Source organism: Leopardus geoffroyi, chromosome B1, assembly GCF_018350155.1.
Source record: "Leopardus geoffroyi isolate Oge1 chromosome B1, O.geoffroyi_Oge1_pat1.0, whole genome shotgun sequence".
Taxonomy (NCBI): domain Eukaryota; kingdom Metazoa; phylum Chordata; class Mammalia; order Carnivora; family Felidae; genus Leopardus; species Leopardus geoffroyi.
In genome coordinates, this window is record NC_059327.1 from 163,931,461 (window position 1) to 163,945,470 (window position 14,010).

The window sequence follows — 14,010 nt, forward strand, 5'->3', positions numbered from 1 at the left end:
CTTCTGAGAGGAAGTGAAATCTAGCCCAGGAGACCGTGGGCAGACATGGGGAAAAGGGCAGTTCCAATGGTTGTGAAACAACAGAACATGAAGAAGCCAAGAGGTGGGCCTTTAACTATTATTCTGCTGTTTTCATCTCCTTGGTGGGTTTTTACCATTTCCTCACGAGACAAACCTCTCATTGATTCTAACACTAAAGGAAGGAACACAGCTACAAGCAACAAACAAATCATGTGGGTATAAAGAGGCATAGATGTATGTGTTATCTCCAGCCACAGTAAGGCACGAGCAGTGGCTCCCTCCTGGGCGCCACAAACCCCAAGACGGGAAACAGGGTGTGAAGACGATTAGAAACCAGAACAAAGGGGCGCCTGGGTGGCTCAGTCAGTTAAGCGGCCCACTTCGGCTCAGGTCATGACCTCACAGTTTGTGGGTTTCGAGCCCCGTGTTGGGCTCTGTGCTGACAGCTCGGAACCTGGAGCCTGCTTTGGATTCTGTGTCTCCCTCCCTCTCTGCCCCTCCCCTGCTCATGCGCTCTCTCTCTCTCTCTCTCTCTGTCTCTAAAAATGAATACATATTAAAAAAAAAAAAAAAAACTAGAACAAAGAGGAAAAGTTTAGATAACCTGCAGGCAAAAGGCTACAGGTCAAATGCATACGTGTGTCAACAAGAGAAGTGATTCAGACGGACAGTAAGCTCCTTGTGGACAGAGGCTATGCTGGCCTGGTCGCTTATGGCACTCCCAGCCCTGCGTTCTATGGTCTCTATGGTCAAACCCAGTAAGTACTGGACGGACAAATGACAAGAAGACTCACGCCCTCTGTGTTTATTGCATACCTCCCACGCACCAGGCAGGGTCAATGCTTTGCATACATAAGCTCGGTTAACCCCCACAACACTACACTGTGAGGTAGGAGTACCACTGTTAGCAGCCCCATTTTCAGATGAGAAAACTGACACGCAGAGGGGCTAAATAACTTGTCCGAGGTTACCCAGCCAGGAAAATGGCAGACCTGAGACTGGAGCCCAGGCAGCCTGTTGCAGAGCCCATGCTCTTAAGATCACGAGAAGTGCCGGGAGCAGAGGGAGGACAGGCTGATGTGACACGAGTGAATGGGGAGGGCCAGCAGGAAAGGCCTCCCTGAGGGGGAGACACAGAGCCAAGTCTGGCCGCGGATTCCTGAAGGAAGGCTGTGCCACGTTGTGGAAACGGCAGGGGCAAAGGCCCCGTGGCAGAGGCAGGAACAACTTAAGCCACCTTGGGAACCAAAAGTAAGCGCGTGTGGCAGAAACACCAAAGGTGAGAGGGGTTGGCAGGACAGACCCTAGAGGGCCAGGGAGGAGTTTGGATGGCATGGACTCACTGCAACCTGGTTGCCGCCTCTGGTTTACGTCCATGCCCGGTGGATAGCACCCGGGGACAAGCTCTGTTGTGGTGCCTATTTCGGATGCAGCCATTTGTTTCTGTCTCATCCTTCTATCCCCTTCTCCTAAAGAGACTAGGAGCTCTTTTAAAAAATTACTGGGTCTTTTGCCTGTTTGTATCAGTTGCCGCTAGCATGCATAACAAATGGAAGGGCCCCAAAATATTTGACAAATGAATGAATGAAGGAATGAATAACTTAACGGTGTAAATATTGACATAATCAGAACACTTGGAACCTACAGCTGAACAGCTGTGTCCGTCCCTCCCTTGTTGAACCAGCCGCTCCTTGACCTTGCTGTTTCGTTCCTGCACTCATCACAGTGAACCTGTTGCTTGCGAACAGCCTTTCGCCCTCTGGCTGGGTCATGCCATTTGCTAAGTGGACAGAGAATGGGGCCCGGGGGTCCAGCAGACCTGAGCGATTTTCTCTGCTCTGTCACCTGCCACCATGCTGTGCGATCCTGCACAGGTTAGTTCATCTGAGTCCGTTTCCTCTCCAGGAAAATGGGGATGACACCTTGCAGAGTGTGTTAGGAGAATTAAATCCCAATAATGCCTCTCTAGCATCTCAGAGACAGAAGGCACTCAACAATCTGTACCAATGAGGTAGAGTGTGGTACTGAAGGGGGCAATGGTAGAGGATAAGGTAAGCCTCGATTCAAATATAGTTTTACACTTATTCACTATATTCTCTTAGAAAAGATATTTTAAATAGGAACCCCTGTTTACTCATACTTAGGAGGTGGCTGATCTCCCGAGCTAACTTAGGTGCATAATAATTCAAAGTATTACTGAAGTATTATTACCCTATGCTCCTATGCCTTGCCCAGTGCCCGGTACAAAGGAGGTGCCCAGAGGAATGTTTCTTAAGGGGGTTTGTTCACACAGCTTAAATAACAGAAGAGAATACACGGTGGGAGACAGCTTCTGATCCCAAGACCTCTCACAACATGCCGCAGCTTCTAACACAAAGCACCACGCCAGACACAATAGAGGTCACGTTATTCTAACAATCACTCCCACAAAATGAATAGAGCAAAGATATGAACGAATTGTGCTGTCTCCTAATTCCAAAGCTCATCCCTTCATAAATCATTGAGTTCCTATCATTCATAAGGCGTTGGGCGGCTAGCTCAGGAAACAAAGCTACCTTGAAAAAATTAAAAGTTGCCTGCTGTCAATGACAGCACCAGCTGGGGACACGAGATGGAAAATGGGAGACGCCCAGAGAGGACTAATGGTCATCTTAGAGTGTGCCAAGTGCTCTAGGGGGATGGTGAGCTGTAGAAGGAGCAAAGCGCACCCTAGTGAGCAGTGAGGGGTAAGAAATCAAGATATTTCAAAAGGAGGAACAGCAGGTACCAAGACAAGGAGCAGCAAGGTAGCAAAGTAGAGTACAGGGTCCGGAGACCAGATAATGATAAACTTTATAGGCCCCACGAAGGGCTGTGGGCTCTAGCCCATCACTGAAAGACTGAAAGGGTGGGTAGAGGAGGGTGGTGACATGGTCCCATTTATTCTGCGTTTTACGAAAATCACTCTGGCAGAAGCAGACAGCTCTGATGGGAAACAGATAGGTGGGAACAGAAGGGTGGGAAACAGGCGTCGGAGGGATTTTCAGACAGTGTAGGGGACCCGCAGGACCTTCAGAGAGAGCTGTCTAGTAATAGTACCCAACAATTATTGAGCGCTTACTTTGTGCCAGCCAAGCCCTGTGCAAAGTGCTCTAAATACAGTTTCATTTAATCCTCAAAGCAACCCTACAAAATGGATACCATCTGTGATCCCAAATCCACCAAGGAGAAAAAAAAAAAAAAAAAAAAAAAACGAGATCTTAAGTAATTTGGAGAAAAGGTGGTTGAGCTGGAAATTAAGCCCGTTCCTGCAGCCTTTGACACAGAGCCAAGCTCGCATCCATGGCACTGTATCAAGAGCAGCAGGAAAGGCATCTGGATCTCAGCCAAGCGGTGGGGGTCAGAGGTGCATCTCTGGAAGCCTTCGACAGACGGAGAGAGTGGAAGGAGAAGGTATGTGAGAGTGGAACTCACATACCGTGAGTTCGGTCAAGGGCAGAGTTCTCTGGACAGCATGCACCTCCTGGGTCTGTGAGTCTACTCCCTGCAGGCACAGATATTTCCACAACAAAGTTTGCTTGAGGCGTGCCCTAACTTACCCTAGATTTTCCCACCCGTGTAAGAAATGACGGGAACTTGAATAAGGGCAGTGGTAGCAAGAGGGGAAAATATGGGACATATTTGATGGATATTTAAAGGTAGAATCCTGGGAGTGTGATGAACCCATTTGGGAGGCATGATGGAGAAAGGGGCCCCAAGTTTCTGACTTGGACCACAGGGGAGAATGCGGTGCCATTGCCCAGCCAGAGGACCCAAGTGGGAGAAGCAGCAAGGCTGGAGAGGGGAAAACTAGTCCTGCTGGGTTCATGTCGGGTTGGAGGATGCAGAGTGTCCACAGGGTCCCGGTTGGAAAGCTGGTGGTTACTCAGGTCGGGAGCTCCGAAGAAAGCCGCAAGCTAGAGATAGATTTGGGGGTCACCGGCATCTGGGAAGTAGCTAAAGCCATAGAACTCGGTGCATCAATTGCTGCAGAGAAATCAAGGAGATAAGGACTGGGAAAAAGAAGTAGGACTCGGCCATCCAGTGGCCTCTGGTGACCATGATGAGAGCAGTGACAGCAGAATGGCGTGGGGATATTTGCTGCATTTCCAGATTGCACGGGGTTGAGGGACAAATGGGAGCAGAGAAGAAGCAAAGACAATGAGGACACGTGACTCTTTCAAGAAGTTCCCAGGTGCAGAAGGAGACCAGCAGGACAGTGGCTTTGCTCCGATCCCTTCAAGGTCCTTGCTCTCTTGCCCAAACAAAAGCTCCTGATAATATCAAGCCTAAATGTTGCCTGATTTCCCCAATCCTTCATAACATGCCTCCGCGTGACTTGTTGGGCCTTACTCCCCTGCGCTTCCCTCCAGCAACTCTCTCTGCCCCAGCCTTGCCTTTGCACACGTGACGCATGTGCGAGAACCACCACCCACCCTTTCCCGTCCTTACACGCCTTTTACCGAGCAGCCTTGACTGTTAACATTTCTCCTTGGAACAGCCTGATCACCCACGCCTTTACCAGTGGTTCTCTCCCGCCTTTGGTTCTACTCCTGACCTTGAAGCACCTCCACAACATGAAAAAGAACAAGCTTTCCATCACTGCGTTAATAAAATATATCGCTGCATATCTTTAATCAACTTTCAAACTGAAGTTCGAAGAGCACAAAATATACTGATTTCCATTCTAAGAAACCTCAGTCTCAGGGCGCCTGCGCGGCTCAGTTCGTTAAGCATCCGACTTCGGCTCAGGTCATGATCGCGTGGTTCATGAGTTCAAACCCCACATCGGGGTCTGTGCTGACAGTGCAGGGCCTGCTTGGGATTCTGTCTTCCTCTTCCTCTGCCCCTCCCCTAATCGCGCTCACTTTCTCTCTCTCTCAAAATAAAGTTTAAAAAGAAAAAATAAACCTCAGTCTCACACACACAAAATACACTTCATATATATTAGGTGAGAATTAACAGTACAAAGGATTCATTGCAACATTCCTTTAAAACATGAATAGGGGCACTTGTACCCCAATGTTTATAGCAGCACTTTCAACAGTAGCCAAATTGTGGAAAGAGCCTAAATGTCCATCAACTGATGAATGGATAAAGAAGTTGTGGTTTATATATACAATGGAATACTACGTGGCAATGAGAAAGAATGACATGTGGCCTTTTATAGCAACGTGGTTGGAACTGGAGAGTGCTATGCTAAGTGAAATAAGTCGTACAGAGAAAGACAGATACCATATGTTTTCACTCTTATGTGGATCCAGAGAAACTTAACAGAAGACCATGGGGGAGAGGAAGGAAAAAAAAAAAAAAAAGGTTGGTGGAGGGGAAGCCAAAACATAAGAGACTCTTAAAAACTGAGAACAAACTGAGGGTTGATGGGGGGTGGGAGGGAGGGAAAAAGTGGGTGATGGGCTTTGAGGAGGGCACCTGTTGGGATGAGCACTGGGTGTTGTATGGAAACCAATTTGACAATAAATTTCATATTTTAAAAAAAACATGAATCCTATTGCAACATTAAATTATTTACTTGACGGGGCGCCTGGGTGGCGCAGTTGGTTAAAGCGTCCGACTTCAGCCAGGTCACGATCTCGCGGTCCGTGAGTTCGAGCCCCGCGTCGGGCTCTGGGCTGATGGCTCAGAGCCTGGAGCCTGTTTCCGATTCTGTGTCTCCCTCTCTCTCTGCCCCTCCCCCGTTCATGCTCTGTCTCTCTCTGTCCCAAAAATAAATAAACGTTGAAAAAAAAAAATAAAAAAAAAATAAATTATTTACTTGACTTTATTTTTTAAACTTTTATTTTAGGGGCGCCTGGGTGGCGCAGTCGGTTAAGCGTCCGACTTCAGCCAGGTCACGATCTCGCGGTCCGTGAGTTCGAGCCCCGCGTCGGGCTCTGGGCTGATGGCTCAGAGCCTGGAGCCTGTTTCTGATTCTGTGTCTCCCTCTCTCTCTGCCCCTCCCCCGTTCATGCTCTGTCTCTCTCTGTCCCCAAAATAAATAAACATTGGGAAAAAAAAAAAAATTTTTAAAAACTTTTATTTTAAAAAAACGAATTTTAAGGGGAGCCTGGCTGGCTCAGTTGGTTAAGTGTCAGCTCAGGTCATGATCTCACCGTTCATGAGTTCGAGCCCCACATCAGGCTCTGTGCTGACAGCTCAGAGCCTGGAGCCTGCTTCGGATTCTGTGTCTCCCTCTCTCTCTGCTCCTCCCCCACTTGCTCTCTCTCTCTCTCTCTCAAAAATAAATAAACGTTAAGAAAACTAATTTTACATACAAGAATGCCATTCCAAACTTGCCAGTTAGAGAATTAGTAGATGAGCAAGGAAAAGAAACGATGACAGTAAGCGTGTAGAGACTAGCCTGAGGGATAGAATTATGTAGCTGCTTGCAGCCAGTCATGGAAATTCACACATGGGAAACAAAAGCCTTATTTTCTACCTCCTTTTCTCCTTCTGTCCAGCACATGTGTACGAGAGGGGAGAGGCACAGAAGGATGGCAGCAAATGGGCACTGCAAGTGAGTGAAGTTTCCTTATGACACCTTCCCTCCCTCTGGAGGAGAGAAGAGAATGAATTTGGCAAGCAAAAGACCTAGTTTCAAATCCAAGTTCAACCCTTTCTACTGCAGTGACCTCAAGCAGGTTAGCTGCCCTCCTGAGGTTTGGTTTCCTCATCTGTAAAATGTAGGAAATAAAACCTGCTATTTCATAAGTTCTTACAAGGTTTAAAGGCAATAACACATGAAGAGTGCTTTGAAAGCTTTCAAGTCTTTGAAAGCCTTGATACGGGTTATAACAGGCTACAACTAGTCCTCCAGGGAAGTGGCTGTCCCTTATGCGGGCAGGCTTTCAAATAGCTCTGTTTCCAAAATCAACCTTCAATGTTAACAGCGTGGCTGACTTTGCCACAATGCACCAGCTCCACAACAATGTTTTAAAACCAGAATGCTGAATTTCGGGTATAAGAGAAGTAGGCTTATTTATACCCCAACAATTTAGCAAAAGCTTCTATTTAGACCTCACCCCTGGGATTTTAATGTCTTGACTTGCGGTTAATATGTCTATTGGATTTCTTTCATTATTATCCTTAAATATTAAACAGTGATGATGTTGCCATTAACAAGTTTGTCCAAGATGAAAATAAGAAAGGACTGTCAACAGCCCCCTGTTAAAAATAAAATAATCTGGCCCTCTGTTGAAATAATCTGCCTCAATCACTTGTCAATTTCTTTCACAACCACAGATTCATCATGAGTTGCTGTGGCAGAAACCGTGGCCCCAAATAAATATTCCACCTGCTCTCCATTTGTCAGGCTCCTTTACAATGAGGTTGGAGCCACATAACCATTCTTCTGGTCAAGGGAAGATGAGTGAAAGAGGTGTGTATAATTTCAGTGCGCTCTCTCTTTCTCCCTACAGATCTTTGAGGTCCCTCGATGTGATGGCTGCTCCGCCAGATGGAGGGCACCTGACACAGAGCCAATGGTGGAGAAGAGTTGCCATCATATTATGCAGGAATGAAAAACCTCTTTTACCAAAGTTCAGACACTAAGATTTGGGGTTTTATTCATCACTGCAGCATAGGAGGAAAGAGCTAAAGGGAAAGAAATGTTTTCTATAAATTTACTAATTAGAGAGAATCCCCAAGAATGTAGAAGTATGTTCACTACGGGGAAGGGCAAAGGCAGCCAGGGAGTCTGTTTGGTGACACCATAGTAACCACAACAACCCTTTGTACTGAGAATCAGGGATATTTTGGCATGGAGACAACATCTATTTCCACCACAAAGATGATCTGAAAACCGAGGAGATGCCTCTTTGAGATCTCCTTTTTGTTTTTGTTTTTTATTTGAGAGAGAGAGAGAGAGAGAGAGCACTGTGGAGAGGGGCAGAGGGAGAGAGAGAGGATCTTAAGCAGGCTCCACGCTCAGCACAGAGCCCAACAGTGCTTGACACAGGGCTCAATCCCATGACCCTGGGATCATGACCTGAGCCAGAAATCAAGAATTGGATGCTCAACTGACTGAGCCATCCAGGCACCCCTGCAATCTCCTTTTTATGTACTGGTAGTTGATATGCTGTTGTTGCTTAAGAGGGCAGATTTCTATAACACAAGAAAGTAATGCAAGAGGGAGTTGTCAGCTCTCCCTATTATCCCCATTCACATATCAAAAAATCAAAAGTTCCCAGAATGTAATGTCTTGGTGTCTATTAATTTACTTCAAGAAATGGAATCTTGTCCTATCATAGGGATGGGGTTATCAAGGGTGTAGTAAGAACTTACCATCTGCCCCCTATAATTACATACAGTACATTTTAAAAAGTAATAAATCTCGGAGCATCTGACCAAAGGTAACTCCCTAGTTCACAAGACTCTGCGTGGAAAGAAAAGCACCTAAGGAGGAGGAGAGTTTCAGCCCAGAGCCCAGAGCTGACCTTCTCCAGGTACTGCTGACATTGGACAGAGGTTAATTTCTCATCTTAATATCTCTGTAGAGTCATTAATAATCAGAACCCAGTTCTGCATAGGTGGGTGTTTGACCCTTTCACAAAGTTGACCAAGAAGACCATACAGATGTTGCATGATCAATTGTGGGCATTTGGGGCCGCATACTCTTACTTGAATCTGCAGAACCATTCTCAGAGTCGGACCTTGTTTACTGAATGTGCCAGCATAGTTTACAAGGGGCTGATTCTTGCCTAAAATATTGCCCAGCTCTGTCCGTCCTCCCTAGAATTTCCAATTTCCCCAGCATGCTGCAGCTAGAGCAACCTTGCCAAACAATCCAAACATGTGTCTTCACCGCATGGTGCTTTTAGTTTCCCTCCATTGCCCCCAGGGTAAAGTCCAAACTCCTTAACACACCGTCCAAGGCCTTTACCCTCTGGCCGCAACCACCCCACGTCCCCAGCCTCATCTCACTTCCATTCCTTGCCGTGAACTATTCACAGGCCCCCTACATAGGCCGGCTTCTTCATGCCTCCCTGCTTTTTGCACAAGCTGCGTCCTCTACCCCTCATCCTCCGCTCCAACTGGAACCTCATCATTAAGATGCAACTGACATTTCTATTCCTAGCATCCAGCACAGATAGACATATCATAAACTTTGAAAAAATATTTTGTTGAATAAACTAATCGATAAAAGTACACCACCAAAGCTGTAAATACAGAGTGTCTAGGCCAAAGGTTCACAGATAGCAGAAACTAAATAACCATTTGTTGAGTGAATTCTTAAGCTCTTTTTTTTTTTAATTTTTTTTTTTTTAACATTTATTTATTTTTGAGACAGAGAGAGACAGAGCATGAACAGGGGAGGGGCAGAGAGAGAGGGAGACACAGAATCTGAAACAGGCTCCAGGCTCTGAGCGGTCAGCACAGAGCCCGACACGGGGCTCGAACTCACGGACCGTGAGATCATGACCTGAGCCAAAGTTGGCCGCTTAACCGACTGAGCTACCCAGGTGCCCCAAATTCTTAAGCTCTTAATAACTAGCTCAGGTCTTGGTTCAACAAGAAGGGATTATCAATGGCTCTCACCAACATTCTCAATAGCCACAAAGGAGGAAAAAACAATCCTGAGAGTTACATGTTTGCACCAAGCTGTCCCTGAACGGCCGATGGAACCCAAGTTTTAAAGACCAAGCAATACAATAATCAGCTTCTCTTTGATAACTGAAAGAAAGTGAATTGGCAATGTTTGCTGTTGTTTTTATTATGTTTCTCTAGTGGGGTTTTGAAAACTATTCCTTCTTGAAATTTTTTTTCAATAAATAAATTTTAAATAAATAAAGTTTTTAAAAAAATCAAGCAAACAGTGGTTTTGCCAAGGCCCCAGAAGATTGCTGGATGTTGTAAGACTAAAAACCAGTCAACAGGGGAGCCTGGGTAGCTCAGTAGGTTAAGCTGCCGACTTAGGCTCAGATCATGATCTCAGGGTTCGTGAGTTCAAGCTCGACGTTCTGTGTCTCCCTCTCTCTCTGCCCTTGACCCACTCGTGCTCTCTCTCTCTCTCTCAAAAATAAATAAACATTAAAACAATTACAAAAAAAAAAAAAACAGCCAACAAATAAAAACCAAAGGCTTTGGGGCAGAAAATTACATTTTTAAAGAATTTACTGGGTCTGGCAATATACTTAGGACAGAGTGAGAAGATAGCGGTGATGGACAGATTAAGGGAGAAGGGATAGGAATCCATATGAAGGAAATTAGATGAGGGAAGGTTAGAAGAAAACCTAGCCAGGATCCAACTGTTAATCCAAATACCAGCTAGTTTGAAGAAAAATAAAACGATCTGCATTGTGTTTTAGACCTCACCTGCTCAAATCATTGATCTTGTTCACTGAATAATAACAGTTTCCCAAGGGGTAACTTGGATCACATCCCTAATTCCAGACTAGTATTTATGGCCTTTTATTTTGCTTGAGTTATTAGAACTAAATCAATGTGGTCACGGTCAGCAAAATCAACTTTCCACAGCAAACATAATTTAAAACTTTTAGTGAACAAACCTCTACCACCAACATTTTAACAAATATAGCTTTGCTACAATGAATACTCTTCACCTTAAGGTTTCAAGGCAAAAGTCCTTGGCACTAGTAAAACAAACTTGCAGCCTTACAGGAAAGCTCTTAGCAGTTGACCCAAACCCACACTGCAGGTGACAAGACACCGAATAAGTCTACATGTAACCTAAATTTTAGTAAAGTAGTATATAGACATTTTCTTATCCTCTCTCTTTAGTGATACACAAGCAAGGAAAAACTGTTAAAAAAAACACTTGCACCCTCTGAATTATGCCCCTAATTGGAAATCATGTCTTTTGCCCTCAACGCAGTTTTAATAAAGGCTGAATTAAAGATATCTGGGGATCACTTTCAACTCTACACTGGATACGACGTTTCAAGAAGAGAAATGAGTCTAAGAACCCAGGTGTCTGGGAGAATGGTGGTGGCATTCAGTCAGTCATTATTTATGAAGCAACTGCTGGGAGCCAAGCATTATTCTAAGTGCTGAGAATACAGTGATGAGCAGAAAAGGGAGAAATCTCTGCCCTCTGGAACTTACATTTTAGTGGGAAGAGGGAGGAGAAAAGATTGACAACAACATAAAAGAACAAGTAAAAATTAGATGTAGCTATTACAGAAGAAATAAAGCAGAGAAGGCACACAGCGAGTGCCAGGGACGGGGCTAGGAGACTGCAATTGTAAAGAGGGTGGTCTCTTCTGAGAAGGTGACATTTAAGCAAAGACTTGAAGGAGGAGATAAGGTGAAGACATTATTCTCGTACTGAAAGATGCACAGGTGAAAACTTTCCAGGCAGAAGGGAACAGTGAGTACAAAATGCCCTGAAGCAGGAGCCTGGCTGGCAGGCTCTAGACTCTTCTGTCCAATCGGGTAGCCGCTAGCCATATGTGACTATTTGGAATTAAACTAAACTTAAATGAAATTTAAAATTCAGTTCCTTGGTTTCTACTTGCCACAATTCAAGTACGAAAATAGGCCACCATATTGGACAGTGCCTGTATAGAACGTGTCCATAATAGAAAGTTCTATTGGACAGCTTTACTCTGGAGCAACAAGACCAGTATTGTTGGAGTAGATTAAGGGAGCAACAGATGAGGTCAGAGTCTAAAGGAGCACAGTCGTGTAGGATTTCGATGGTCATTGCAGGAATTTTGGGTCTTATTCTGAGTAGGCCAGAAAGTCTGGGGGTTTTATCAGAGAAGTAACTTGATCTACTTGACATTTAGAAGAATCACCTTGAGATAGTTTTGTAATAATCTAGATGAACGATGATGGAAGGTAGACAAGGGTGGTTCCAGCAGAGGTGGTAAAAGGGTTCTGTGAGAATTTCAAAGCAGATGCCAACCAATTAAGCTGGTGAAAAGTTTGTGGGGTATGACATGATGAAGACCGTGAAGTCAGGAAAGAGGCCGCTGTTCGGGCCATGGGCAAGACTAAGGTAGGTTTTAGATTGATTTGATTCTGAGATGACAATAGCACAACTGAAAACACAGACATGAGGTTCATGGCCATATGTGTAAGAGAGAAGCAACAATGGAGGCCCAAGAGAAGATTCCTAAAGTCTTGACGAACTGCCAGAGGAGGGAAGTGGGTAAGGCAAGGAGAGAAATTATTAGAGCCTTAGAAGAATGGCGGTGTCCTCAGTCAAATGCAACAGAGACCCTAGAGAGCCAGAGAGAAATGATCGCCTGGGGAAATGGCCGCAGATTTTTTGGGAAGGCATTGGTCTCAAAGAGTGCAGTCTTTATAAAGGTGGAGGGAGGGACTTGGCACAGGGGAGAGATTCTAACTGAAATGCTTTCGGTGACAACAGACAAGTGGGATGGACCACTGTTACTGAGAAAGTTAAGTGTGATAAAGGTTGGCATTTCTCAGTACTTCTGAGCAGTTTCTAAAACAATCACTTAATTTGATGCAAACGCTAGTGTTATCTTTGTTAAACACTTAACATTTATTTAATGTTAAACATAAACATTTATCTAAGCCACAGGGTAATAACAAGAGAAAAAGAAAAAGAAAAAAAGAAAGAAAATGCTGTAAGATGTAATAAGAGTAAATTTTAATTTTCCTGCAATCTTGATGGGGAGAAAATAGTCACAGAGCTCGTTCTTTAGAAGTGGGTAAAGGTGGTAAACGCTGAACCCTAGTAAGGGGGCAAGGGGGAAGTTGTTGGTGTTCTTTGAGCTCCCATCCACCATAGGAGCCCTGGTCAAAGGGTGAATGGGATAGCCCAGAGACTCACACAGCATCTAGTTGAATTTCTTGGTGGGACTTCAGAAACAAACCAATTTAAATTGTTTAAAAATTGAGATTGGGACGTCTGGGTGGCTCAGTCAGTTGAGCGGCCTTCCTCATCTGTGGTCATGATTTCCAGATTCGTGGGTTCGGGCCCACGTCCAGCTCTGTGTTGACAGCTCAGAGCCTGGAGCTGCTTCGGATTCTGTGTTTCCCTCTCTCTCTCCCCCTCCCTTGCTCATGCTTTGTCCCTCTGTCTCAAAAATGAATAAACATTAAAAAATTTTTTAATAAAAATAAATTTAAAACTTGAGATCTGAAAAAGAATTCTACATATCATCTGGTTGAGTCTCTTCTATGTAACAGATGAGATACTGAGACCCAGAGAGGTGAAATAAATTACCCCAGGTCGTTCAGCTAGTTCTATCTAGAGCCAGACCTAGAACTCGAGTGGGGTGGGGGTGGGGGCTGATTCCGGGTCCACGAGTGCCCAGCTCTGTCTGCCTCACCGCTGCACTCGCCACACGAGTGGGACTGTCCTATTTAAGACAGACGGATCAAATCCACCAAGGGCAACGCTGAGTTGTACTTAATGTGCGGGGACGGTTAACGCGAACCACAGTGGGGGGTAAGGCTTAATGAGACTTGAAGAGCGCTTATGGGTTCGACGACAGAATATTTGCTTCCTACAAATGCCTTGGCAACAGGCCTCCGGACGTCTGCCTTGGTGTGGAAACTGTGCCCTACCTGCCATGCAGATCAGTACACAAACGAAACCAGCAACGTTGACAAGTGTCCATTTCACTGACTTCTGGCTAACAACTCCTGGGAGTATTTTTATAAAAAAATACATTGTGATACAACCCCTGAGTATCCTCTGGGACTTGCGGAAAGGCAGGACAAGGGGTGTAGTAAAAAACTAATTCGAGTTGGGGGTGGGGAGGTGGATTGCTGGCAGAGGGGATGGAAAGGAGAGTGGTAGGCTGGGGTAGATCTCTGGCGGACCGCGGATCTTTGCCGTCGCTAGGGCCGCCAGCGTCCTTGGTTACCGCTGGGCGGAATGAGCGCTCCGGGAGGGGACTCCAGAGTGCGCTCCGCAGGCCATGCCAGCCCTGCGCCGCCTGGCGCCGCCGGGAGAAAAGGGCACCAGCAGACCGGTGCCCTTCCTTCCTTCCCGCGATCCGGGTCCGAGACTGGGTCACGGTTAGGAATCAC

At 45.6% G+C, this 14,010-nt stretch overlaps 1 protein-coding gene across 4 annotated transcripts in view; it reads right to left on the reverse strand.

Moving 5' to 3' along the window:
• SPATA18 (spermatogenesis associated 18) overlaps window positions 1-14,010 on the reverse strand; it is a 36,515-nt gene that overhangs the window by 22,044 nt on the left and 461 nt on the right. The gene's annotated exons all lie outside the window — the stretch shown is intronic.